The 14,690-nt window shown below is 35.0% G+C and overlaps 1 non-coding gene across 1 annotated transcript; it reads right to left on the reverse strand.

The window, feature by feature from the left end:
* Positions 1–14,224: 14,224 nt before the first annotated feature.
* Positions 14,225–14,331, reverse strand: LOC141709913 (small nucleolar RNA R71). The gene has a single exon (XR_012570467.1). It is a non-coding gene; the product is annotated as a small nucleolar RNA R71 (small nucleolar RNA).
* Positions 14,332–14,690: the final 359 nt, after the last annotated feature.

Consider the following 14,690-nt stretch of genomic DNA (forward strand, 5'->3'; position numbering starts at 1 on the left):
ATCTGATACGTTATTATTAGGATATTTGTGAAAATACACAAGGCAACCAACCTTTAGTACTTTAATGACACACAACAGACCAATCATGGCGTCCAACCATAATTCTATCACGCAGACAAATAGTCTTTATCCCCTATATGAATAAGGTTGTTCATCTCAATTATACCAAATGATGTCCGGGGCTAAGGAGGGATACAAGAAAAGTTAATATTCCAAGTAAGATAATCCTCTAATCAATAAGTATACTTTTCAAAAAGTAAAGAAAAGATCTAAGCGGTGATGGATGATAAGAATCATCACAATAGTCGTGAATGAGGTTGCTTAAATAATGATTTCTAATTTAAAATTAGAATACGCTCGCAATTTGACACAACATGTAACGGAGAAAAATGTCTAAAATGGAATGTACGATTACAAAGATGTCGTAGTTGTAATATCCGGGACATAGCGTGTAATTATTTTTATCAATAAATAATTATTATGTGATTATTATGTAATTTTTGGTGAATTATCTGATGAATGATGTTAATATTTGGATGTTTATCTATGATAAAATATGAGTATGTTAATTTTTTATTATGTCCAGAATGAAATATAGATGATTGTGATATTTTTCTGGTAATTTTTGGAGTGTTATATGATTTTATAATGATTTATGAATTATTAATTATTTTATGAATAATTACAAAAATATTTTATAAAGCCGTGAATTGTCCAACTTTAACCGTTTTTCCGTTTTTACAACCCGAAACTCTTCCGAAAACTCCTTCCTAACCCAATCTGGTAATTCCGGAAATTTTTCGTGTTTTGACTTTTTCGATCCGGATTACGGTTTGACCCGTGCGCAGCCCAGCGTAAAATTTTCGATACAATAATCATTTCGATAAATCAACAAAACCCGTATTCTCAAAAGATGGGATAATATTACATTATTTTCATATAAAGTATTTTATAAAAAGCCCGGTTTGGATAATTATCCAAACGGGTATCAAATCAGGTCGTTTTTGCAGTTACTTAGTGACAAAATAACTAATTTATCGATCCAATACGATCCAACACGAACCAATATTCCATAAATATAAATAGCCCTTTTCTTATTTTATTTTATTCGTATAATCATAATCAGTCAGTTAAAACTGATAAGATACAGAGAAAACCCAAATAATCGTTACGTTCTTGAAAATCAAACCCACAAACGAAGGCTTTATCGAACTCTGATTCGGGCGTGCTATATATCAAATTGAAGCTCTCGAAGAGTACTTTCTGAATCAATCAACCATTTTTGTGCAGAAATCAAGGTAATTTTCTTATTTAATTATTTTAATTCGAATTAATTAAGGATAAAAATAAGAATTTTTGTTCTTGATGTTATTTGTATGATTTAATGATTGTATCTTATAGATAATTTTGTCCCGATCATTTTGGTATATTATATGACCGATTTGGAGTTCAATAACATGTTCAAATTGCTGTTTGATTCTCGAATTGAGGAACTAGGGTTTATAGCTATGAATATTTGCAATTAGAAATTGGGCTTTTCTTTGTTAGGGGTTATAGTTTGAAATTGATTATATCAAGTTGTAGATCGTCGAAAGACGATTCGAATGATATATATTTGGTTAACAGACGATAGCCGAAAGGGCTTCGTCGGAAAATCGAACCCTGCGGCGGCGGGATTTTCAGGCGACGTTTCTGGTTGATTCTTCAGTTATTTAAGTGATTTGATTATGCAGATGTGTTCCTGGAAGTCTCAAGAATATCCCCTGCTAATTTTTCAGCGTTTTGGGTTGTTTTTGTGTCGCCGAAAATGCTCCAGTCGCTGGGACGACGACAAAACGGGGAAGACAGCGAAATTGCTGTTGAGCCCCCCTGTTTTGCAGAAACTTTTATTTTAGTCCCTGAGCTTTCCAAAAATTCCACAAATCAAATTCTGTTTTATTTAACTTCAAAAATGATATTCTCTATTTCTATTATTTTCAGAAAATAGATTTTAATTATTTTAAATTCCCAAAAATTCATTATTTTTATTTCTAAAAATTATTTTTAATTCGAAACTAAATTTGAATTATTTAATTTATTAATTTTAATTGATAATTAATTATTTAATTAGTCAATTGATTTAAATATTAATTGATTATTTCATTCGATTTAATTATTTCTTTTGATTCAAAAATTCCGAAAAATAGTTTTGAGTTTTAAAATATTATTTTAAATTATTTTCAAGGCTCGATAATTATTATAAGATTATTTTAAAGTCTGATTCGGGTGTTCGAACCCTATTATTTAATTATAAAAGGATTCAGAGACCCGTTTTAATTACGAAAAATGTTCAAAAATTTGTATTAAATAGACCGTTCGTCCATTTAATACGAAACAAATGCATCTGGACTCAGAAAAATATTCTGCTTTCATTAAAAATACTTTCGAGATATAAAATCTTTCGTTTCGAAAGATCGCTTAATTTTGTAAAAATTTCTGAGTTGCGTAATTATCATAAAATTGTATTTCGACTCGATTTCAGTTTTGAATATATCGAGTCACATGTTTTGACGAACTGAGTTATATGTTATATGAAATATGTGACACGTGCCTTATGTGTTTATGTGTTATGTGAACTATGAGTCCACGTGTCTATTAAACCTTATAAGATTAAAGATGATCCTTATCTGTTATTATTGGGCGGGTAGATGATAAGGATAATCGTATAGACTAGACAATCATATATTCTCAGTTAATTGAATGGTATCTTTTATGATAAATACACATAGTTCGAGGAATTCAAATCCAAACAGAGATTTAAAAGTAAAGCCTGGTTACGTGTAGTAATGGAACGAGTGGATTCAAAATAGAAATAAACCTGAAATGGTGAATAATAAGAAAGGTCAAGTGGTCTGTCAATATAAATGCAGACATATCAAGACTGACTGATATGACAAATAGTTAAAGATCAGAGGTTTATCAATTGAGGCAAGTATTCCTAAACTTTCTTCTAAAATACTGCAAATATTTCTTCATTCCTATTCTAAGTTCAGAATAGTTAAATATTTTTATATATTGCTGCAATTACTCTTATTTATGCAAGTACCTCTTTGATCTTGTTCCTTGATTATCGATCGGTCTCTTGAGCAAATACCCATTATTTCCGGTTATTTGCGAACCCTGAATGAGGATGTTTTGAAATCAAAGTGATTTGACATCAAAATACTCTACGGACTGGATGGTTACGATGAGGGAAATGAATGAGCTGGACCCTAAGGGCCCGAAATGGCTGGACCCTTAACTATTAGGCCATAGTGCTTGGGTACCCCATATGTTGGTGGGTCTATCCAGTTGGGTATAGATCTGCACTATTTCCTGGCTGTTAGCAGGTTATAGTGCATATGTTGGTTTCTAGTGTCCAGTCTAATTTATTATTGATCGTTATTAACAGAATTCCTTCTTGAATAGTTTATGATTACAAAATCAAACAAAGATTTGATTCAAAGAGATGAATCAATGAAATGTTCACTGTTCCTTTACAGAGAAATATGATTTATGATTAAAGGCCAATAAGGGCCCATGTTTTATTCGCTCAACTGTTTTATATAAATAAAAGTGATTTAATATCCTTTAAAGATTATTTCCAGAAGTTTCTTTGATCTGATAGTTGGAAACCTTTTATGATACTTGCTGGGCATTTTTGGTTCACTCTTGCTTTGTGAATTCTTATTTCTTTCAGTATCAAATGAGGACAAGAATGAATAACTTTTAATAGACAATAAAAGTGGAGAGATTCCAGATGAAGGAATTTGGAGGTGTCAGAGTGAATAATACGAGGAAGTTAGTAAAGAGGTAATGAAATTGAATTTAGTTATTGTAATTTTAGAAGGTTAGATTCATGTTTCATACCATAACCTGTAAGCGATCCGGAATAATGAGGGGTTATCTGTATATTTGTTTTAATATACAAGTTTATATTGTTTAAAGTTTTTTAGTGATACTCAATCCTGACCCCGGATTTGGGGATGTTACAGTAGTGGATGTATCACGACCTTCATACATAGTCCTTACACTCAAGAAATCCTTCAACTATTCTGCCTTGATTATAAAACACTATGTTGCAGCTCCCTTTGTATCCATCGCTGGTGCGTGTACCTCGTGATGGTCTGACTCTGTATTGGTTACTGATAATGTCTATAATATCATGAAAGTTTGATAGGTCACTTCCCAATCTTAACGCAATTGAAACTAATCGATCATAGTGAGTAGTATATCTTTTTATTATCACATACATCTCATAAAGGTAACTCTCACTTAATCTCTTGTCGTGCCCCTAAAGAGTCTCCACTTATAATATTATATTAACTTATTAGTCTTATACTTATATAATAATTTACCTCTCGTTGTATTATATTCCTAGGGGTTCGTAATCCTAATAATATAACTACAATTCTGCTACCATCTCTGTGATGCCCCCAAACCCGCCGTTTTGCGGATTCAAGTCGCCACATCTAACATTACATATATATATATATTATTTATACAACATTCCGTAAAATACAAAGTCTTCACAATATCTTGCAACATTTCACAATCCACGGATCCAAGGACCTCCCATCTCAATTATTTCCACGTTGCTATGAACCTTCTTACCTGCTGTATTAACTACTCGTACATGAATAAAAATATAATCTAAATGATAGTGCTAGACGGACTCTGAGGCATACACTTGACAATAAGAATCTACATACCGACATAAGCCTTTCCTTTACCATTTGTCTTATCCTAGCGTACTTATCACTTTCTGTATTTAACTGTTAAGAACATTTATAGAACCAAGAGTGAGCAATTGAATGCTAAGCAAGTTTACTACTCGTAGACAATGAGATAATATTTAGAGAACTAAAATTGTTACGACCGGTATTTCTAAACCCTATCTATATATAATTATGTGTGTATAATTAAAATTAAAATTGTATGGAATTATAAATGTGGATGATCTATATGACTGAGTGCCTATAAACTAAGTCCTTAATGTATTAGTTTATATAATTTTTTTTGAAAAGAAAATCTTATCATTTAGTATTTTTAAAAGATAATCAAAAGTACTCATATTATATGAAAAATCAATTTTAAAAATCTTTTAGCAATAAATTTTCAAATTTTATATCATTAAATTTCTAAAATCATAAGCTATTTTATGATATTTATTTTGTGATTTATGGAGGTGCATTTATGTTAGGGCAAAATCACGCACTAATATTCACGCAAGTATACGCGTTCGCAAGTAATATAGAATACTTTCTAGTTCGTTCCCTCAGAGACTCAGACTAAGTTATTGTCTAATTAAACTCACTCACCAATGTATGATTACTTCTCAATGTTAAGATAACACTTAAAATTATTGATTAAATATTAACTATAATTAACTACTTAACTAACACTTCAATTTATCAATAATAAAACACTCATGAGATCACAACTTCATTATTACTTCCTTCTATAGCCATTGTTATTACCTTTAGCATGTGACAGTGATGACATTAATCGAATAACACGAAACTGATAAAAGCCAACTTTCATTGTACTAATACCATTCTACCAAGCATCCACAATTAAGATAGAAGTTGAATAGTCATCAATCATGTTGAGTTCCTATATGTCTACAGAAATTGACAACACAACAATTTAAGCACAAGTTATTCCTTTTGATTACATAGGGCAAATAAAACTGTTAGAGTTACCCACTAATCATGCACAACGTACATGAACCTATGCTAGCATGGCAAGTTCTAAATCTCAAGATCCACCGTCGCTTCACAAGAGATTAACACCCTATCTTATATGTTCGCGACGCACATAAGACGAATACGCACAACCAATACTAGATATCATGCAATCATCACACACTAAAGTATTAAACAATTAACTAAAGAATTTCATAATAAATCCGTTGCAACCCCATGATCACGATTAGCCCATAATAGAACTTATCGCCATCATGGGTTCATATGAAATCATGATAAACAACACAAGAAAATAATAACTAAACTAATTATATTAAAACAGAGTACGTCACAAGAGTAAATAAGTCAAAGCAAGAAAACTAGCATCCCACGTTACAACGAAACAAGAATCACAAGAATATATGCTTACTCTTCGTTGCGGTGTGCTAAATCGGTCTTCTTCCTTATCTCCTTCGCTTCTTGCGCAAAACACAATCTAAAGCATAATCTCCTTCTTATTCTCTATGAAAATGTCTCAAATCTACTTATATAATAGTCCCATAAAACTCAGATTACATAGAAGTTGGAAGCCAAACAGAAATAGAAGTCTAAAATAATTCAGCTTTTTCCCCGACCCTGCGCGGCCGCTCAGCATTTCTGCGCGGGCGCGCAAGGCTGCTGCGCGGCCGCTCAGCATTGCTGCGCGGGCGCGCAGGACCCTACTGGAAAAATTCCAGGTTTGCTCCGTTTCTTCGCCGTAATCTGCCCGTTCTTTTCCTCTCTCAATGGTGAACACATGCCAAGACTTATTCTTGATGATTCCTCCTCCGAAATGCAACTAATACCCTGAAATGCATAAACACTAGAAAAACGCATCAAATACACAAAATACTTGATTTCAAGACACCAATTTAAGCCATTTTAAGACGTTCTAAGTGGTATAAAATGCCACTTATCAATTTATATTTTTATAAATTATTTTATATAAATTAGTTAATTTTTAAATTGCAAATTACTTAGTTGCCCATGCATGCAAATACCCTCCAATTCAATTTAAAGGGCATAAGAGACAATTCATACCCCTACTAACCTTCTTCTATCCACCAAAAGACTAAACTACCCTTGCATGCACTTTTGCTTGGTTATTGGAGAAGGGTACTTTAGTACATTCCAAATTATACTATTAAATTAGTGCATGATGACCATAAAGAGAGGAGTTAACCCAAAACCACACTCCACTCAAGCTCATCATTTTCACTCTCAAATTTTCTCTCTTTCCCCCTCTCTTTTTCTTCGTTCGGCCGAAGCCCCTTCCCTCATTCCCTTCAATTTTTCTTCATCAAATCCTTGCCATTCTAGTGTAATTCCATTACCCATTCATATAATATACACTTTACAAGAAGTTCAATGCTTAGGAGATGAATTTTAATGCTTGCATGTCTTGATTTTATGTGATCTCCAAAGAGAAACTCTTAATTCATGTGGATTAAAGAGTTCTCTATGAGATATACTTTTTATGTGCATAAACTAAGTGTTTCCATGAATACAACTCTTTTAAAACCTTTGCATGCTACTGATATTTAGTTGTAAAGTCATATTCTACTTTTCATGTTAGATATAGGGCATTATTTTCAAGTATAATCATGTTATATATGCTCTTCTTTTCGAAAATGTACATGCATGTTTAGTTTGTGTTAAATTCGACCTTATATGTGCTTAAAACGAATTGTTTCCTTCATATTATTCTTGATCTTAGTTATTAAAAAGGTAGTGTTCATGATCTTTTGAAGTAGTTAAGTATTTTAAGTCGAATTTATGAGCTAATAACCCTCTTGTTTAGTCGAACTTGATTTAGTAATCATCTTGAGTTGCATGTTAAGTTTTATTTTGCATGTTGGTACTATAGAGCATGGATAATCTCCATTATTGGTTGAGGCCTTAGTTTAGAGTCTTATAGTATTAAATTTTCCTTGGTTGAGATTTAATTCGTGCTTTTAAAGTGGGAGTTAAGGTGGAAAGGCTAGGATAGAATCCTGAAAATTTTTCCAGATTTGCATGTGAGTTTTGTGTTAATTTTGAATGGGCATTTATTAGGCATTGTTAGGCCCAAGCCACGGGGAGTTAAGACTTGGAGTATAATTGAGTCTAGAAGTCACAAATTAGAGAAACCCAACAATTTAGTGAGGTGCATACACCAAAATTTAGAATTTGTCCAATAGGGGACAATTTTGTTGCAACTTAGAAATGAGGAGTTTTGACCATGTCATGGCTAGGCCCTCACTAGGACTTGGTTAGCCCTTGTTATAGAGAGTGTCATAGGAGTTTTTACAGCCATAGTTCATTGGAATTGAGTTAGAACCATGTGTCATAAGTTAGTGCAAAACAAGACACTTTTATGTCCAGAAAACAGAGGAGCATTGGACTTTAAGCTTAGGCCCAGGTAGGCCCAAGATAGGCCCTTGAGCCACACCAAGTTTAAGAGTTTCCTCATGGTCAGAAGAGTCTAGTGTAGAAGTTTCAGAGGTAAAATTGAAGTGTAAGTGTGTCAATTATACTCATAAACCCATTGGTGTCACCCTGGAATCACTATAATGAGCAAAATCACTTAACAATTAGTTTTAGGGCACTTATGAGTGAGGCCTAGGTTGACCACCATAGTTGTAAGATAGTATGAGGTCAGTAGAGTGTAAGGCCTAAGTCAGGATCCATAAGAACTTGATGGTTTGGAAAGGGCACTTCGAGTTATGAGGACGATATTAAAAGTTTTGGCTAGTTTAGCATAACTAAGTGACTTGAGTAAGTGGAGTGAGATCATCCAAGCCTAGTGATGCAATATAGTGTGTATGGATATATTATTATGTACTTAAATATGCTATGTGAACATGAGTGGATATGTGAACTATTATACTTATAAGCTAATTATAAGTGTTTATGTGTATATAGGCCTAAGTGCTAATGTGTGTAATTTCGATTTATAATTAGGTTGAGTTAGTAAGTATATATTATAATGAGGATATTATTATTTTGTGTAGGCTCTTGAGACGAGGGTAAACTTGCCATTAAAGTCAAGTGAAGCTCCAGTTGCTCCCACCTGCCAGTCAAGTCAAGCCTTTCTCAAGGCAAGTGTTTCAACCTACCTTTTTGTTTATACTGCAAGATAGTGTTAGCCCAGCTTTTATATATGATGTGAGTATTCTAATTCACCTTGATATATGTGATCCAACTGGTTTCAAATCTATCTTTCGTATTATATGCAAATGCCATGAACCCTTAAGTATCTATTGCAAGTAGTTTAACTTTGCTCGGAGATTTCTATGCAAGTAATTCAAAAGTCATACCATGCTAATATCCCAAGTAATTGTGATGTGGAACCCTGTGCAAGTTATAGTCAGTAACCTTATCTTGATACCTAAAAGTCAGCTATCCCTTAAAAGTCGTTCATGATTGCTTGATAACCCTATTCTTACCTCTAAAACATGATACCCTGTTATACTTTGAACTGATGCTCCCCCTCTTCATATTTCAATACCTATGTCTTATCTGGAACCATTACCTTGAACCTAGTTTTACTTAATTCCTTCATACTATCCGATAACCCTGCTAAATCTCATTGTCAAATTTCTTGTGAATAGAAACCTTGTAATTCCCTTGATAAATATAGTCTAGTTGATCATGGCCTTGAAATTTAATGGATCTATTCCCTGTGCTTCAAAGTTGATCTAGAACCCTTGATAAAGATGCTCACTGTTTAAGAAATTAACCGTCATTTGGCATCAGTTTTTAAAATAAAAAGTTAAAATTTGGATTTCCAGTCCCAAAGGGGGACAAATATTTTCTTTAGATAGTGGATCTGGGCTGAGACGCAAGTCCTTTCCGCTCTTAATTTGTAGGCTTAAAAGTTGCCTAGAGATCCCATTAATGTTCTAGAACCCAGCGAGGTTCGGGATTACTTCGCGGCTGATCACCGGCTGTAATCCGTAGCATCATAAAATGGTTTTTGATAAGGAAATGATTTTGAATGGTTTTATTAAAATAAAAGATGCCATCATCCTGAAAGTTTATCTCTTGATACAATATTGTTGAATCTTTCAATTCCATTGTTAATGTTTTATTCTTGTTTATGTATATTATATCGCTTGTTGAGCATTTGGCTCACTACTTTCTTACCCCGATATTTCAGCTAGCAGATATGGTTAGATTCAAGCAGACAGCGTGTAAGACTTATGATGCTGATTCGTATGTTCGAGCTCAGGTAGATTAGTGATCGTTTTGTGTGATGACTCGATATTAAAATCATGTTGTATTAGTTAATAGTGTTGGGCTGTTCCAAACCCTAAATTGTAAAGATCTTGGATTCAGATGTATTTACTTCCTTTTGTTAACTAATATAATTACTCGTATATTGTCTTTTGTAAATGTTTGGGGCATGACAGGTTTTGGTATCAGAGCTATGGTTTAGAGTCCCTGGATAGCCCAAATAGGTTATATATTTATATAGGTTTATAAAATATTATACGAGAGTGTAGGTATAGGATATTCGAGTCGTTCGCTACTAATTCTCTTATATATATCTATGCATTATTTGGCAGAAAAGGGCGCATTCCTCGTCATCTTCGGAACCGTCTAACACAATTGCTTTATCCGTGTATGCTGAGTTGAGGCATGAGTTCGATAGGCTTCAGGGCAAGTATGATCGAATGTTAGAGCGATTGAAGAACGTGTATCCGGACAGCCGAAACTATGAAGGAAAGCCAAAGGAGCAGATGACTGTGAGACTTGAGACCTTGGTTCAGTACGTTAACAATAAGCTTGATGAGATGCCATCGCACCGAGACTGTACCATCCAGTATACTATCCAGATGATTGCAGACGAGCTCCAATGCATTGTGAAGACGCTTCATAAAGAGAAGACTACCAGACCCCGTTCTGATGGAGTGGAGCCTTAGTTCTTTCCATTATCTACTTTTCATGTCGTTGTATTGTTGGACTTTGTAGAATTCCCTGTTGTTTCCTTTAATTAAGCATGCTATCCCTAGATTCAGACTCTATTCCAATCTTAATGTACCTTGATCCTAATTTTGATAATTATGCACTATCGTTCTATTTGCTTTCAATTGTTCTTATGCTTTTATATGCATCACCCTTATTGTTTAATTTGAAACCCGATTAAATGAATATAATGACTTATGACACCATAACCATGAAATTTTCTGTATTGTTCATACCTGTTTTGATTTAACTTTTATTTCAGGATCATGCCACGTAAAAAGAAGAACCCGACACCAACTTCTACCACATATCCTAAATTTCTTCAACTTCTGGAGACCTTATAACAGCAAACAAACGCTATAGCTCAACAACAACTAACTCTTCAACAATAATTCGAAAACCAAGATATCCGTGAACCACACCAACCACTTGATCCACCACTACCACCTCGACAAATTGTTACTTTCAAAGCATTTCAGAATGTGAATCCACCTGCATTTCATGATACCACTGATCCGGTAATAGCTAATATATGGATTAGGGAAATGGAAAGAGCTTTTGAATTAGTTTAGTTAGGAGAAGATCAGACGACGCCATATGCTACTTATTTTCTGAAAGGGGAAGTCATCTATTAGTGGGATTCAGTAAAAGCTATGAAGACAAATCAGCCGGTTTCTTGGGAAAGGTTTAAGAGGTTATTCTAGGAAAAGTATTACCCTAAGTATATGCAGAATTAGATGGAGCTTAAATTTCTTGAATTAAAGCAAGGAAGTATGTATGTATTGGAGTACGCGAAGAAGTTTACGGGGCTGTCAAGGTTTGTGACGAAGTATACCAACACTGAGGAAGAGAAAGCAAAGAGATTCCAACAAGGTTAGAGCCTTGGATCAGAGATAGAGTGGCTATGTTTGAGCTTGATACTTATGCCGGAGTAGTACAGAAGGCTGCTCTGATTGAGAGTAATGGGATACAGTCAAGGAAAGAAAAGGATAACAAGAAGAGAAAGGTTCCATTTTATGGAGAGAAGTCTGAAGCCGCAAGCTCACAAGATAGGAGTGTGAAAAGGATTGGATTCCAGAAAGGCGAAAATTTTCAGAAGAAGGGAAATTTGAACAAGAGATAAGATTCTAAGGGGGACAACCAGTCAAGCCAAGGACAAGTTGGAGAAAATAGATTTCAGAGACCAGAGTGCAAGCATTGTGGAAAAAGACATCCATGAGTGTATAATAAGTTGAACATGACATGCTATAGATGTAATCAGAAGGGACACTTGGCTAACGAGTGTAAGATACCGAAGCCGGGAGTTACATGCTATAAGTGTAGAAAGACTGGATATATAGCTAGGGAATGCAAGTTAACCGGACCAGTCAAGGCTTTGATGAACGTGGCAAGTACTAGTGCAAGCATGTCAGCTGAGGTATTGGCATTACCTCCACCATCTACCGCAACTCCGCAAGTGATAAGTGGCATTTTATACCACTTAGAACGTCTTAAAATAGCTTAAATTGGTGTCTTGAAATCAAGTATTTTGTGTATTTGATGCGTTTTTCTAGTATTTGTGCGTTTCAGGGTAATAGTTGCATTTTGGGGGAGTAATCATCAATAATAAGTCTTGGCATGTATCTAGCATTGCGAGAGGGAAGAGAGGAGCAGATTACAGCGAAGAAACGGAGCAAAAATCAGACTTTTTCCAGTAGGGGTCTGAGCGCCCGCTCAGCTATGCTGAGCGGCCGCGCAGGGTCGAGAATTCAGATTATTTATTTTAGACTTCTATTTCTGTTTGGCTTCCAACTTCTGTCTAATCTGAGATTTATGGGACTTCTATATAAGTAGATTTCAGAGACGTTTCACGTGTGTTGAATCGTTGTATTAATCAAGGAGCGAAGGAGATAAGGAAGAAGACCGTTTTAGCACACCGTAACGAAGAGGAAACATATTTTCTTGTGATTCTTTATTTCGTTGTAACGTTGGATGCTAGTTTTCTTTGCTTTGAACCTATTTACTCTTGTGATATACTCTGGTTTAATATAATTAGTTTAGTTATTATTCTTTTGTGTTTATTTAATCATGTTTTCATATGAACCCATGATGACGATAAGTGCTATCATGGGCTAATCGTGATCATGGGGTCATAACGGATTTACTATGGAATTCTTTAGTTAGTTGTTTTATACCTTAGTGTGTGATGGGTGTATGATATCTAGTATTGGTTGTGCGTATTCGTCTTATGTGCGTCGCGAACATATAAGATAGGGTGTTAATCTCTTGTGAAACGACGGTGGATCTCGAGATTTAGAACTTGTCATGCTAGCATAGGTTCATGTATGATATTGCATGATTAGTGAGTAACTCTAACAGTTTTATTTGCCCTGTGTAATCAAAAGGAATAACTTGTGCGTAAATCATTATGTTGTCAATTTCTGTAGACATATAGGGACTCAACATAATTAATGCATATTCAAATTCTATCTTAATTGTGGATGTTTGGTAGAATGGTATTAGTACAATGAAAGTTGGCTTTTATCAGTTTCGTGTTATTCGATTAATATCATCACTGTTGCATGCTAAGGGTAATAACAATGACTATTGAAGGAAGTAGTAATGAAGTTGTGATCTCATGAGTGTTTTAATATTGTTAATTCGAAGTATTAATTAAGTGGTTAATTTTAGTAGTTAATTATAGTTAATAATTAGTTAACAGATCTAAGTGTTATTGTCTTAACATTGAGAAGTAATCATACATTGGTGAGTGAGTTTAATTGGACATAATTAGTCTGAGTCTCTGTGGGAACGAACTAGAAAGTATTCTATATTACTTGCGAACGCGTATACTTGTGTGTATTATTAACGCATGTTTTCTCCCTAACAAGTTTTTGGCGCCGCTGCCGGGGACTCGGCATATTTGTTTAGTTTATCTACTTACCATCATTGGTCGTTAGGACTCAGTAATTAAGACGTGTTACTTATTGTTTCCGGTTGTGTTTCAGGTACTTTAGCGAGCGTTTATGCAAACTCGTTCTCGAACTCGCAAGAGGACTTTAGATACAGCTGAGGAGACAGACGAAGTTCTTGATATTCCGGAGAAGATAGATTTTGAAGATTCGGATTCAGGAAGTGAGTAGAAAGAACCAGTAATCATGGGTGATCATATTGTTCAGGCTGATCCAGCTCTTATGGACTTTTCTCGGCCCAAAATTAATGATATTCAGTCAAGCATTCTTCATCCGGCTATTCAAGCTAACACCTTTGAAATCAAGCCAGGCACTATTCAGATGGTGCATAATTTTGTTTCTTTCGGAGGTGCTGCGACTGAAGACCCCAACATGCACATAAGAAATTTTGTCGAGATCTGCAGTACTTTCAAGTATAATGGCGTGACTGATGAGGCTATCAAGCTGAGGCTCTTCCCATTCTCACTGAGGGATAAAGCTAAGGACTGGTTACATTCTGAACCAGCTGGGTCCATCACTACTTGGCAAGATCTTGCGCAAAAGTTTCTGGTGAAGTTTTATCCAATGGCAAAGACTGCTGCTATGAGGAGTGCTCTTACTCAGTTTGCGCAGCAACCTACAGAATCTATATGCGAAGCTTGAGAACGCTACAAGGAAATGTTGAGAAAGTGTCCACATCATGGAATGCCCGATTGGATGGTGATCACTGGTTTCTATAATGGTTTGGGGGCCCAATCTCCGCCCATGCTCGATGCAGCAGCTAGAGGCGCCTTGTGGGCCAAAAGCTATACTGAGGCTTATAATCTTATCGAGACTATGGCTGCAAATGAGCATCAAAACCCAACCCAGAGGATGATTCCTGGGAAGGTAACTGGTATTTTGGAAGTCGATGCAGCCACCGCTATTGCAGCGCAGCTCCAAGCGCTGTCTATGAAGGTTGATTCTCTAGCTACCTATGGAGTCAATCAAATAGCTATGGTCTGTGAGCTTTGTGCAGGTTCTCATGCTACAGATCAGTGTTCTCTTGTCAACGAATCGGTTCAGT

This window comes from Apium graveolens, chromosome 2 (assembly GCF_009905375.1).
Source record: "Apium graveolens cultivar Ventura chromosome 2, ASM990537v1, whole genome shotgun sequence".
Lineage (NCBI taxonomy): Eukaryota > Viridiplantae > Streptophyta > Magnoliopsida > Apiales > Apiaceae > Apium > Apium graveolens.